General features: G+C 41.6%; 1 long non-coding RNA gene across 1 annotated transcript in view; it reads left to right on the top strand.

Moving 5' to 3' along the window:
- LOC134758250 (uncharacterized) overlaps positions 1 to 11,718 on the top strand; it is a 58,770-nt gene extending 47,052 nt beyond the window's left edge. Inside the window, exon 2 of the long non-coding RNA XR_010133230.1 lies at positions 8,128 to 11,718. This is a non-coding gene — a long non-coding RNA (uncharacterized lncRNA). The remainder of the gene's footprint in view (positions 1 to 8,127) is intronic.
- Positions 11,719 to 12,315: the final 597 nt, after the last annotated feature.

Genomic DNA, 12,315 nt, shown 5'->3' with positions numbered 1-12,315 from the left:
GAGGCCTGTAACAATTTATAATTGTTGTAACTCTTAAAAGAAAGGGGTCCCAATCCAGACCCCAAGAAAGAGTTCTTGGATCTTGCGTGAAAAAGAGTTCAGGGCAAGTCCGCAGTGCAAAGCAAAAGCAAGTTTATGAAGCAAGTACAGTGGTGAAAGGACAGCTACTTCATAGACAGAGTAGGATGTACCTGAAAATAAAAGGAAGAACGAATCCACCCTAGGTACAATGCTTGTATATATGGGGAGATGTGCTCTGCTACAAGGGTTTGTGATAAAAAAAAATTAGTTTTCTTAATTACTGTATTTTGCAAGAATTGATATTATTATCTTTAAAGCAAAATTAGGGATGCCTTCATTCTGAAGATATTGGGATATTAGGACACTCCCAAGTCCGGGTCTGTTTAGTAAACATTATTAATCTGCTCCTTTAACCTTAAATATCTAGAGGCTAGGAATACCTTTTTTTCTGAGAATGCAGCCCAGGAAGCCTCAGCCTCATTTTCCTAGCCCTCACTCAGAATGGAGTCACTCTGGTTTGAATGCCTCTGACATATCTCCCCCTCCCTTTACAAGAGGATCCTTAATCCTAAGGGTTGCAGAGGGATGAAGATCCATCTTCTGTAACTTCTTCAGGCTGAATAGGGGCGATGATATTCCTGCCTAACTATTAGGGTCTCTTGCATTCAGGGTAGAGAGAAGCTCAGTCAGAGAGTGTTGGTATGGTGAAGGTCATTCATAATGCCAAGTTCCGACAAAAGGTGATATCTGAAAGATTAATAAGTGTCCAATTTAAGAAAGCATTGAGTGAGTGTGTCTTGCATTCCTACACAAAGAATACAACTGCAATATATTCCACAACAGCAAAGCAAAATAAGTAAAATTATTCCAAGTAAACTAAACAGAAAGGCTTTCCAAGAACTGGGCAGTTGTTGGAACCAAGCATATACAGGGTCAACTGATAGTGGATCAGTGGCAGAGATATGAGTGTCTACAGCTTTCATAGCCTGGGTAATATTATGTGAATAGTTTGGAGCATACACACAACATTCAGTTTTGATCAAAGAACAAGATCCCCCTTGGGCCGCTGTTAAAATGTCCACATACCCAACAGTTTGTCTGATTATGTAGAGAGGCTAAAGTCTACGCCCATCAGTAAATAAGTTACTGTCTGCATGATTCCAAGTTATATCCAAAGGTGAATGCCAATCCATATCTGTATGTTACCCATCCCTTTCATTTTTTCTGAACGGGAGTCGGAAATCACCGATTGGCTCATAGGAATAAACAGAATCAGTCTCTTGTGTTCCGTTGGCCTGTGGGACTTCATAAGAGACAGGTTTAATTTGAGATAAGTGGACCCAGCTGTTTATTCCCAGAAGTTTAACTGCAGTTGGGATGCTAAGGAGAACTTGCTGGGGTCACTTACATTTTGGGGAAAGCTGATCTGCTGGCATTCTTCCTTCCAAGTTTTTAATAGGACACAGTCTCCCAGCTGGGTTGTAACCACCACCTTAGTTCTTCCTTAGTGGGGAAGGGAGTCTTTGATTTCCATATTCAAGGAGCGCGTTTTTCACTTGTCTTAAGTTGATCACATAATTCTGTAGCTTGAAATTATCTATGTCTATTAAGAGGTCTGTAGTTAAGAAAGGCCTTCCATACATTATTTCAAAAGGGCTGAGCTGCAGATTTCCCTTACGGGCCACTTGAACCTATAATAAGGCTACAGGTAATAAAGACAGCCTGGTTTCTGATGTCTCTTGGCGTAGTTTAGCAAAAGTCCTTTTTAGAGTTTGATTAGCTCTTTCTCCTTTTCCCAAAGACTGTGGCCTCCATGGTGAGTGAAGGCGGTACTGAATTCCTAGGGCTGAAGATATGTTTTGGGTAATTGTCACTGTGAAAGATAGGTCATTATCACTCAGTAAGCTCCTAGGCAGCCCAAATCTAGGAATTATTTCCTTTAGTAGGAGTTTAGAAACCTCATTTGCCTTTTCAGACCGGGTGGGAAAAGCTTTGATCCAACCCATAAAGGTGTCAATGAATATTAATAAATATTTAAACCCTTTACATGGGGACATCTGAGTATAGTCTGTTTACCAATCTTCATCAGGGTATGTTCTCCTATGCAGAACAGTTCTTACTAGAGGAGGAGGTAAAGACTGATTATTTAGGTTATTCTGGGCACACAGTTCACAGGCCTGAGTTACCCCCTTTACTGTTTTAAGTAAGCCTTTTCCTATAAAAAGCTGGGACATTAATTGAAACAGGGAATCTCTTCCCAAATGAGTACAGTCATGAAAATGTTAACTATTTTTCACTGACGAGCACCTGGTATTAACCGTTTGTTGTCATTGATAAGTCAGCCAGAAGGATCTTGCATTAAACCCTGGCCTTTAGCCCATTCTTATTCCTCTTTAGTATACCTAGGTTCTGTCATTATCCTGGCTTAGGTCATTAGCATGCAGACAAGTCCAACTAGCTCCTTTAATGCTGCTGCCTTAGCAGCTGCATCTGCAAAAGAATTTCCCTTAGCCACACTAGAGTCTCCTTTTTGATGTCCTCTGCAACAGATTACAACTTCTTCCTTGGGCAGCAAAACAGCACCCAATAGATTTAGAATTTCTAAGTGATGTTTTATAGGAGAACCCTTAGCAGTTAGGAGTCCCTGTTCCTTCCAGATAGCAGCATGAGCATGAAGTACCAGAAAGGCATACTTAGAATCAGTGTAAATGTTAATTCTTAAGTCCTTTCCCAATTGCAGGGCTCTGATAACAGCTATTAATTCTGCCTTTTGAGCTGAGGTAGAAGCTGGTAAGGCCTGAGATTCAGTTACCTGTTATTGACTGACAACAGCATACCTAGCTTTCCTGTTTCCCTGGTGCACAAAGCTACTTCCATCTGTAAACCATTCTACCTCAGGATTATCTAGAGTCTCATCCTTTAAATCTGGATGGCTGGAGTAAACTTTCTCCATAACTTGTAAACAAGAATGATCTAGGGTGCCTGTGGGTTCAGGCAAATAGGTAGCTGGATTCAAAGTTTGACATACTTTAAGTCTTATATCAGGAGCATCTAGCAATAAAGCCTGATATTTATTCACAGGAAAGGAGAAGGAGGAATTTCTTGTCTGCCTCCTGATTTCCAAAAGATACCACTGTTTGCATTTGAGTCAACAAGTCCCTTCCCAACAAGGGAATGGGGCATTCACGAGAAAACCAAACTCCCTGAAGATCAGCTTAGAGGATAGGTAAAGTGAAGTCTATGGGGTTGTCCATCTAACCCCTTGACCATACAGTTTTGGGGTGACAGAAGCCCATTATAATGGGTCAAAACAAAGTAAGCAGTCCAGAAGGAAGTCAATGTTGTTACCTGCCATGTCAAGGGTTACCAAGGCTCCTCTGGATATATGTTGTCCAACAGGAGCTGTGATGGAAGGTCTTGCTTCACAAGACCTTGTTACTCTTGTTACTCTTGGGCTTGCCTGGCTATTTCGGCCATGATTGGTTTGGGTGCCGATGGCTCCCTTCAGAATCTGGGCAACCCCTCTTCCAGTGGCCAGTTTTTTTACAGTGTGTACACTGATTTATGCTCAAGGTGCAGTGACTTAGATGCCCAGCTTTGGGCTTCCCACCTTTCAGCTCCCCTTGTTCAAGCCAAGAGCCAGGAGGGTAACCCCATGTAGGAAATGAGCTTAAGGCTGCAGCCAAGAGCTGCACCTCGTGGGAAGTCCTTCTTTCTCTTTCGGCTTCCTCTGCTTTGTCCCTGTCATTAAAAACTAAAAATTCCATGTCCAAAAGCTGTCCTATAGGAGTTTGGGGGCCCATAGCTGCTTTTTGTAGTTTCCTATGAATATCAGGGGCAGACTAGGTTCTAAAATGTGCTCCCAAAAGGGTCTGTCCTTCCCTTGAGGCAAGATCAGTGTTAGTATATTTCCTGATGGCCTCAACTAAACACCCTTGAAACAAAGCTGGATTCTCATCTTTGCCCTGAGAAACTTCCTTAACCTGTTAATAGATAAAAGGCTTTTTCATACATTTCTTCATCTCTTCCAACAAACAAGTGACCCTATGATTTCTCCTCCCCAAGTCCTCACTGCTCCGTTAAGAGTTCCACTCTGGATCTTGATCTAGAACTCCTGTACTCCTGCTTAATATATCGTATAGTTTGGGTTGCAAGCCAATACCTCAACTATGTGGGTCCTAGCTGTCCCCAAAATGCATTGTTTCCCTTCCACTGTACAACACAGAGACAACAAAACATTCAGATCCTGCCAAATTAAACTATAGGTCAGAGTTAATTTTTCAAACTTATATATGAATTTTCTTGGATCTTCAAATAAATGACCAAACTTCTCTTTACATAGAGCCAAATCAGACATGGAAAAGAGAATATGTACCCTCACAGTGCCTTCTTCCCCATTTGCCACCTCTAAGTGGACAACGGTTTCGCTTTGGAGGTTGATAGGAGGCTCCACTATGAGTAGTACTCACTGGGCTAAGTTCCTTAGGGAGTGGTGGGTGTAGAGTGGGACTACGTGGGTAAGAAGGAGGGGACAAATGGTTCTCAATACAACTTTCAGGTGGACTAGAGGGAGAAAGGACCAACACATCTGAACCTTCAGAGTTGACAGAAGGAAGTGTTGCTCCACCCGAAACTGCCTGCCAATTCCGGGGCGGGGGGTGGGAGGTGGGCAGGGGATGGCATTGCATTAAAGGATCATCTAGTATGTCTAGCTCTTTTTCTTCTTTTCCTCTCATCAAACATGATTCACATTATCCATATAATATTAGTGAGCTGAGACATGAATCTTAAATAAATCACAAGGTCTTTGAAAAAAATGTTGAATAAGGCAAAGGAAATGAAGAGGATTTAGATGGGAATGACCAGAGCAAGCAGCTTCTGGCCAATAGTGGCAGTGTGGATTGGACAAGTAAAGCTAGTTTGCCCGAATCCAGGAAAGGAAAGAAGTTTTTTCATGTGCAAAATGAGACAAAACAGCAAAGAGAAAAGTTCCCTGATTTCCATCCTAGTGCTTCTCGATCACACGTAGTCTGCATAGTAGCAACAAAACATAGCTACATCTATCTAATCTTATTGCTCATAGCTGTTAAATATCGATCTCAATCAGCAATTTTAGAGATGGAGCCTTCAATGATTTTTGTTCCCAATGTTTCACAAGCGAGTGGACAGAAATCGGGAGGCGCATAGGAAATGAGTAAGGTAAAATCCCTAAGACTAGTTAAATAAAGTCTCCTGAAAATGACAGTGAAACACAGACAATAACCAAGAAATTGATGTATGCAGCAAGGAGGACAAGGCAGATTAATATGAAGAGCATAGCCTGTGGTGCCAAACCCATTTTCAGCCAAGAAGGACTTTACTGAGAGGAGCCTGTAACCCCCTAAATCTTAGAAGGGACTCTAACCCTCCTAAGTTGGGCCTCTAATCCGAGGTCAGTCAAGCGTCCTTGCCCTTTTTATTAAGAGAGGCCTCTAACCCATTCTGTCTTAGGAGAGACTCTACCTCCCCTAACCCCATCCCATTCTTTACCCAGGTACCCCCACACTTATCCAAAGTCGTCCAATCACTGCTGCAGTCTATTTCCTTTGGGTTGGAGGGGTTTCTTCAGTATCGTCTCTTCTGTGGTCTCCAGAAATATGTTACAGAAAAGGGGTCCCAGTCCAGACCCCAAGAGAGAGTTCTTAGATGTCATGCAAGAAAGAATTCAGGGAGAGTCCAGTGTGCAAAGCAAAAGCAAGTTTATTAAGAAAGTACAGTGGTGAAACGACAGCTACTCCATAGACAGAGTAGGACATTCCTGAAAGTAGGAGAAGGAATGCATCCACCCTGGGTACGATACTTGTATATATGAGGAGATGTGCTCTGCTACAAGGGTTTGTGATAAAAAATTAATTTTCGTAATTACTATATTTTGCAAGAATTGATGTTATTATCTTCAAAGCAAAATTAGGAATGCCTTTGTTCTCCAGATATTGGGATATTAGGACACTCCCAAGTCTGGGTCTGTTTAGTAAACATTATTAATCTGTTCCCTTAACAGTAAACATCTAGAGGCTGGGAATACCTTTCTTTCTGAGAATGCAGCCCAGCAAGTCTCAGCCTCACTTTCCTTGCCCTCACTCAAAATGGAGTCGCTCTGGTTCGAACATCTCTGACATAACTATTAGCAATACATTTCAGACATAGAAGCTCATAACTGGCCCTAGTATAGATAATATCAGCCTTAGGCTTTATAAAATAGCTTGAACTCTATCTCTATATGCCTCACAGAAATGACTTAATTGACTTGATATGGATAACTTGAAACTAATGTAACTTTAAAAAAACTCACAAAATTTATATTGTATTGAAACCACCTTTGCACAATTATGACTGAGACAGTGAAAAAGATCTAAGTTACTCAACTCCATCTTGCTTCTAATCTCCAAGTTGTCCTTGTTCATTCCTGGGTGTATGCTGAACTAACTTTGGGAGAAACTTAGTTTATAGTTTAAACAAAGACGGTAACAGCCCTTTCTCAAAGCAGACCTCCTTCTTGCCTGGGGACTAGATTGCCTTTGTAGGACTAACACTAGCCACAAGATTAGAATTTATGGTTTAGGAGGCAGGCAGTTGGAGGCTACAAGATTCTGACCCTCCCTAAACTGCTCCTAAGATCAGTGCTTAAGATATTTTGCAGACCCTGCACTTGACGGATCAGCTGGCACCACCCAGATTGGCTCATTTGATCTTGTGACCCCACCCAGGAACTGACTCAGTGCCAGAAGACAGCTTAAACTCCCTATGATTTCATCCCTGACCAATCAGCACTCCTGGCTTACAGGCTTCCCCCTATCCACCAAGTTGTCCTTAAAAACTGTGCTCCCTGAATACTTGTGGAGACTGATTTGAGTAATAACAGAACTCTGATCTCCCACACAACTGGCTCTGCGTGAATTACTCTTTCTCTATTGCAATTCCCCTGTCTGGATAAATCAGCTTTGTCTAGGCAGTGGGCAAGGTGAACCCACTGGGTATTACAGTATTATTAGTAACAAAATATAACTTACCTCATGATAAATTAAGATATATTGATGTATCACTGAAGAACTGCTCTATGCCTTGGTAAGCAAAACCATGAATATTATTTTTGACCTACTTCCTTATTAGTTTCACCTGAAAATTATGAGAATTTCCTCCTTTTTCACTTGTTCTTCTTGTATGCCACTGATTACCCCTGCCTTCATTATCCATTACCCTCTTTTCAATGTTAGTAATATAATGTCCTCCAAGATTTCAGCTGGGCACATGGCTGCTCAGCTGGACATTTCCCAGCCTCCCATGCAGCTAGGTGTGGTCATGTGACTGGGTACTGGCCAATTACATGTAAGCAGAAGTTATGTTACCAACTTCCATGCCAAATTTCAAAAAAAGTAATTGTTTGCATTTGATACCACTTTTAGACCCAGGCAACAGGATTGCCTTCCATGAGACCCGTGCTTTTCAAGGCCCTATTCTGGATGTGTCCCTCCCTATAGGGTGAGAATTCTGCAGGACCAAAGGGACCTGCTCACCTCCATATGGTTCTTCTAGACCAAGCTTTAAGTCCATGGAACCTTAGAATTCCTTGCCCAAATGTCTCTGAACCTGCTTCCAGAGCCTGCATGAGCTCTTCTGTGGATCTATCCTCCTGAGTGTAAACGATGCCACCAGTTCGTTCACTCCTAGGATGAGGGCTCACTGAGGAACAGCTGTATAGTGGGGAGGTATACAGACAAAAGAGTGTCTATACCTTGTACACAAGGATGCTGGCTGTGCAGGATGGAGCTGCAGTGGGGGAGAAAACGTGGTCAGCCATAGGCTCAGGGTCAGGTGTGAATTCTCCCTATACTGTCCTGTCCAGCTCAGAATTCCAAGAGGTCTGAGAATCCTAAATTTGCCCCTGGATTTCCAGGCAGTTAAGAAGGTATATCTGTCAAAATAGTAGGTTTGTTGGCAGTGTTTTTGCTTATTTAATAATTTGGAAATATTTAGACAAATAGCATGTGGGCCTATAATTGTATCTCTGTCCTGGTCTCCTGAGTGCAGAAAAAGGCCTGCTTACACCTTTCTTCCTTTTTTCTTTAGGCTGGAATACAGATGTGTTGCTGACCAGCAAGCTCTGACCTTGTATGAACAAATACAGTATCTAAAGGGATGGAAGAGCAACCCAGTCAAAGGAACCGACTTCCTGAATAAGCCTGCATTCTAGAGCCACCCCAGCTCTGGAATGCTCATACCTAACTGTTCCCTGGAGAAATGCCAACTTCTCTCTTGTTTGAAACACTGCATTTTGGATTTTTTTTTTAATCAGTATGATCTGTATTCTAACCAACACAATGAGTTTCAGTCTCTTCTCCCACTCTGCACACCACTGGTTCTATTTGAAGACCTTCTTAATAAGATGAATAGATTCCTAGTGAAGCACACTCTTTCTACTAAATATAAGATTCACTTTGTCTCATACTGGGTGTTCTGCAGCCAGACTGCTTGAGTTTGTGTCTCAGCTGTCCTTTTACTTTCTATATGTGACCTTGACAATGTTAGTCAACCTCTCTGTGTCTCATGTTTCTCATTTGTAAAATGGAGATTAAAATAGTTTCTTCCTTCTCAGGTTGTTGGGAGATTAGATGAGAATCTTAGTCTGTTCAGGTATAACAAAATAATATCAACTGGGTGGCTTATAAACAGTAGAAATTTATTTCTCATAGATCTGTAGGCTGTAAGTCCAAGATTAAGGCACCAGCAGATTCACTATCTGGTAAAGACTGGCTTTCTGGATCACAAACGACAATCATCTCACTGCATTTTCACATGCTGGAAGAGCTGAGCAAGCTCTCTGAGGTCTCTTTCCTAAGGGCACTAATCCCATTCATGAGGGCTTTACCACCATGACATAATCACCTCCAAGAATCCCACCTCCAAATGCTATCACATTAGACATTAAGAATTAGCATGAATTTTGGGGGAAACAAACATTCTGTCTATACATGCACAAGACCAAGAACAATATCTGGCAAAAGTAGGCTATCAATAAATTTCAAATTTTTTATTATTATTTGTTTCAACTGGCTTTCATTTTTTATTAGATTGTGCTACAGTAACAAACAGTTCCCAAATCTCAGTGACTTACAACAAAAAAGCTTATCTCCTTGCTCACCTTGCATGAGAGCTACAGCTCTGTTTCAAATATCTCCTTCTTCCCATGATCAGGCTGTTTGAGACACTGGTGTTCTTGTGGAAGAGGTAAAAAATATATAGATATAGGAGAACAATGCAATAGCTTCCAAGAGACCTACAGAACTTCTGCTCACATTTCACTGGACAAAGCAAGTCACATGGCCAATCTTGATATCCCTAGGGTAGAGAAGCATAACCCACTCACATAGAGGGGCAGTGAAAAGTGGGAAATAATAATGCAGTCTACCACATTCTCAATCTAGTGCCAAAGCTGTGGTGCGTAAAACCATATTCTTTGACAGCTGCGATTTTGCTGGCTCAACACCACACCTTCTTAACTCCCAAAGTGACAAATGGAGAGGGAGATGTTTGATCCATCTGTGCCCCTGATTTTCCATGTCCCTGATTTTTCTACCCCTGATTTAAGTGATCACAACAGCATTTTATATTTTTCCTTTCTTAATCCTTCCTTCTCCTACAACTAGGGAGGCAGGAGAAATGGGTTTGATGGTTTTTAGGCTGCAAGGCCATAGAAAAACTTTGGGGGTAGATTGTGTTATTGCTCTCAACTCTTTACTCTCCCTTTGTACAAAAGAAGTATATGTCCTGCCCGTTGCCATGAATATTCAGTGTCTCTTATGAGAAAAAGAATACACAGCCCAGTCCTATTGACATAGGGCTTGGCCATGTAACTTGCTTTGGCCAATAAAGTGGAAATAGATATAACTTATGCCACATTTAAACAGAAGCCCTTTGCCATAAGAGTAGCATGTTGTAAACAGGGGTTCCTTCACCCTGTATCCCAAGCAAGTCACATCCAACAGAAGTGAAGCTTTGTTGCTGCAAACCACAGAGCATTGGGCATCATTTGTTACCACGGCAGAGAGAATCAATGTGCCTTTTGATTTAGCACCACCTGTCATCGCACACCCACCTCAATCCTTTGAAGATGGGAGGTGCAGAGCTCTATTTCTTGTCCCTCCCTCCCTTAATGGGCATCAAGATTCTTCACAGGGAAAATGTTCCACAGAGCATGGGAGCTTAGTTCTTCTGAGTGGCCAGTTTTGCCTCCTGTGGAAATAGGCTCTTGTGAATAACACCAGCAGTCGTGTCTTCTTCTCTTCCCCTCCGGTATCATACACTCATATTCAATACTTGATATCAAATTTGATTCTCCCTTGATTTCTTGACATACTAATTTTTTTCTGTTTCCTGCTTGGATAACTTATCTCATGCTCTCCAGAAATACTTCATGAACTAGAGCAAAGAAAGGCAGGTAAAAGGGTACAATAGTGACAAACAGGCAAGACCCTGCCCTCATAGAGCTTAGATTCTAGTAGGAAAGACAGACAAGAAATGATAAACAAAAACGCAATGTCAGATGGTGAGGAGTGCTATGTAAGAAAAATAAATCAAATAAGGGGAATAAGAATGACAGAGTTTTACATTAGCCTGGGTGGGCTGGAGCAACTGCATGTGTTAACACACTTTAGCATGGTACCACTCTGTCCACACACTGTAGACTGTGTCTTTGGCTAAACCACACGATGTCGCTAGCAAAAATCCTGAGTGCTGACCATTTTCAGTATCTTTAGCACATATGGTATCAGTCACACCTGAGAATATCCCACTGTGTTCTACTTGCTGCTTTGAGAACCCCAGTGCTGTCTTCTTTCTTAATTGTAGACCAATGTGTTGATGACTCACCTCAGGTTTGTGTATTGCATTGTTTTAAAATATTTCTCTTTGTGCCTCAAATTTAGAAGGGAACTCAAGACAGCAGTGAGGAAACAAGAAATAGGAGAAAATATTTGTTTGCATTTGGCAAAAGAGAAGCCGAAAAAGAGCCTGGGCTGTTGCGCTTTACAACTTTGCTCCCTTCCTCCACCCCTCGAATTGGGGTTCATTTATAACAGGGAAGCAGCTTGACAAGAAGCAAATATGACTTATCTGTAATATTTTATTTATTTTAAAAAAGAAAGAAAGACTAGAACCAAATCTGGCTAAACTTAAAACTTACTAATTTTGCATGGTAGAAAGATGAATGTTTGCCATGTGGGTCTTTATTCCCTTCTATGTTTAAAATGTATCTTTAAAAAAAGGTTCTAAAGGAAAAAGAAGAACAGAAGATTCAAAACATTTGACCAGAACATTTGGTACCAGCCCTTGCATTACCATGTCAGTCTATGTGTCCCTGAGCAAGTTATTGAAGTTCTCTAAGCCTTGTGATCGTAAGACCTGTCTTTTAGCATGTGGTTATTAAATTAAATCAGAACATGTATGCAGAACACCCAGCATTGGACCTAGATTCATATGTTCTTAATTCATGGTGGCCACTATGGCTACTTCCTGATTTCCCAAAATGTGTCTGCTACAGTTTTAAATGTATATTCTCTCCGAAATTCCTGTTGAAACTTAATCCCCACTGTGGTGGTGTATTAGTCTGTCCTTATACTGCTAATAAAGACATACCCAAGATTGGGTAATTTACAAAAGAAAGAGGTTTAATGGACTCACTCTTCCAGATGGCTGGGGAGGCCTCACAATCATGGCAGAAGACGAAGGAAGAGTAAAGGAACATCTTATGTGGTGACAGGAAAGAGAGAGCTTGTGTAGGGAAACTCTCCTTTATAAAACCATCAGATCTCATGAGACTTATTCAGTATCATGAGAATAGCACAGGAAAGGCCCGTCCAATGATTCACTTACCTCCCACTGGGTCCCTCCCATGACATGTGGGAATTATGGGAGCTACAGTTAAAGATGAGATTTGCGTGGAGACACAGTCAAACCTTATCAGGTGGTATTAAGAGACAGGGCCTTTGTGGAATGAATTAAAGTGCTTATAAAAGAGGCTTCAGAGAGAGTCTTCCCTCTCTTTTCCTTCCACCACTCTGCCATGTGAGGACACAGCATCCCTTCCCTCCTGAGGATCCAGCCACAAGATGCCATCTTGGAAGCAGAGAGACAGGGCCCTCACCAGCCACCACCTTGATCTTGGACTTCTCAGACTCCAGGACTATGAGAAATAAGTTTCTTTTGTTTATAAATTACCCAGTCTGTGGTATTTTATTATAGCAGCATGAACAGACTAAA

Source organism: Gorilla gorilla, chromosome 3, assembly GCF_029281585.2.
Source record: "Gorilla gorilla gorilla isolate KB3781 chromosome 3, NHGRI_mGorGor1-v2.1_pri, whole genome shotgun sequence".
NCBI classification, from domain to species: Eukaryota; Metazoa; Chordata; class Mammalia; order Primates; family Hominidae; genus Gorilla; species Gorilla gorilla.
This window is presented reverse-complemented; position numbering and strand designations above follow the sequence as displayed.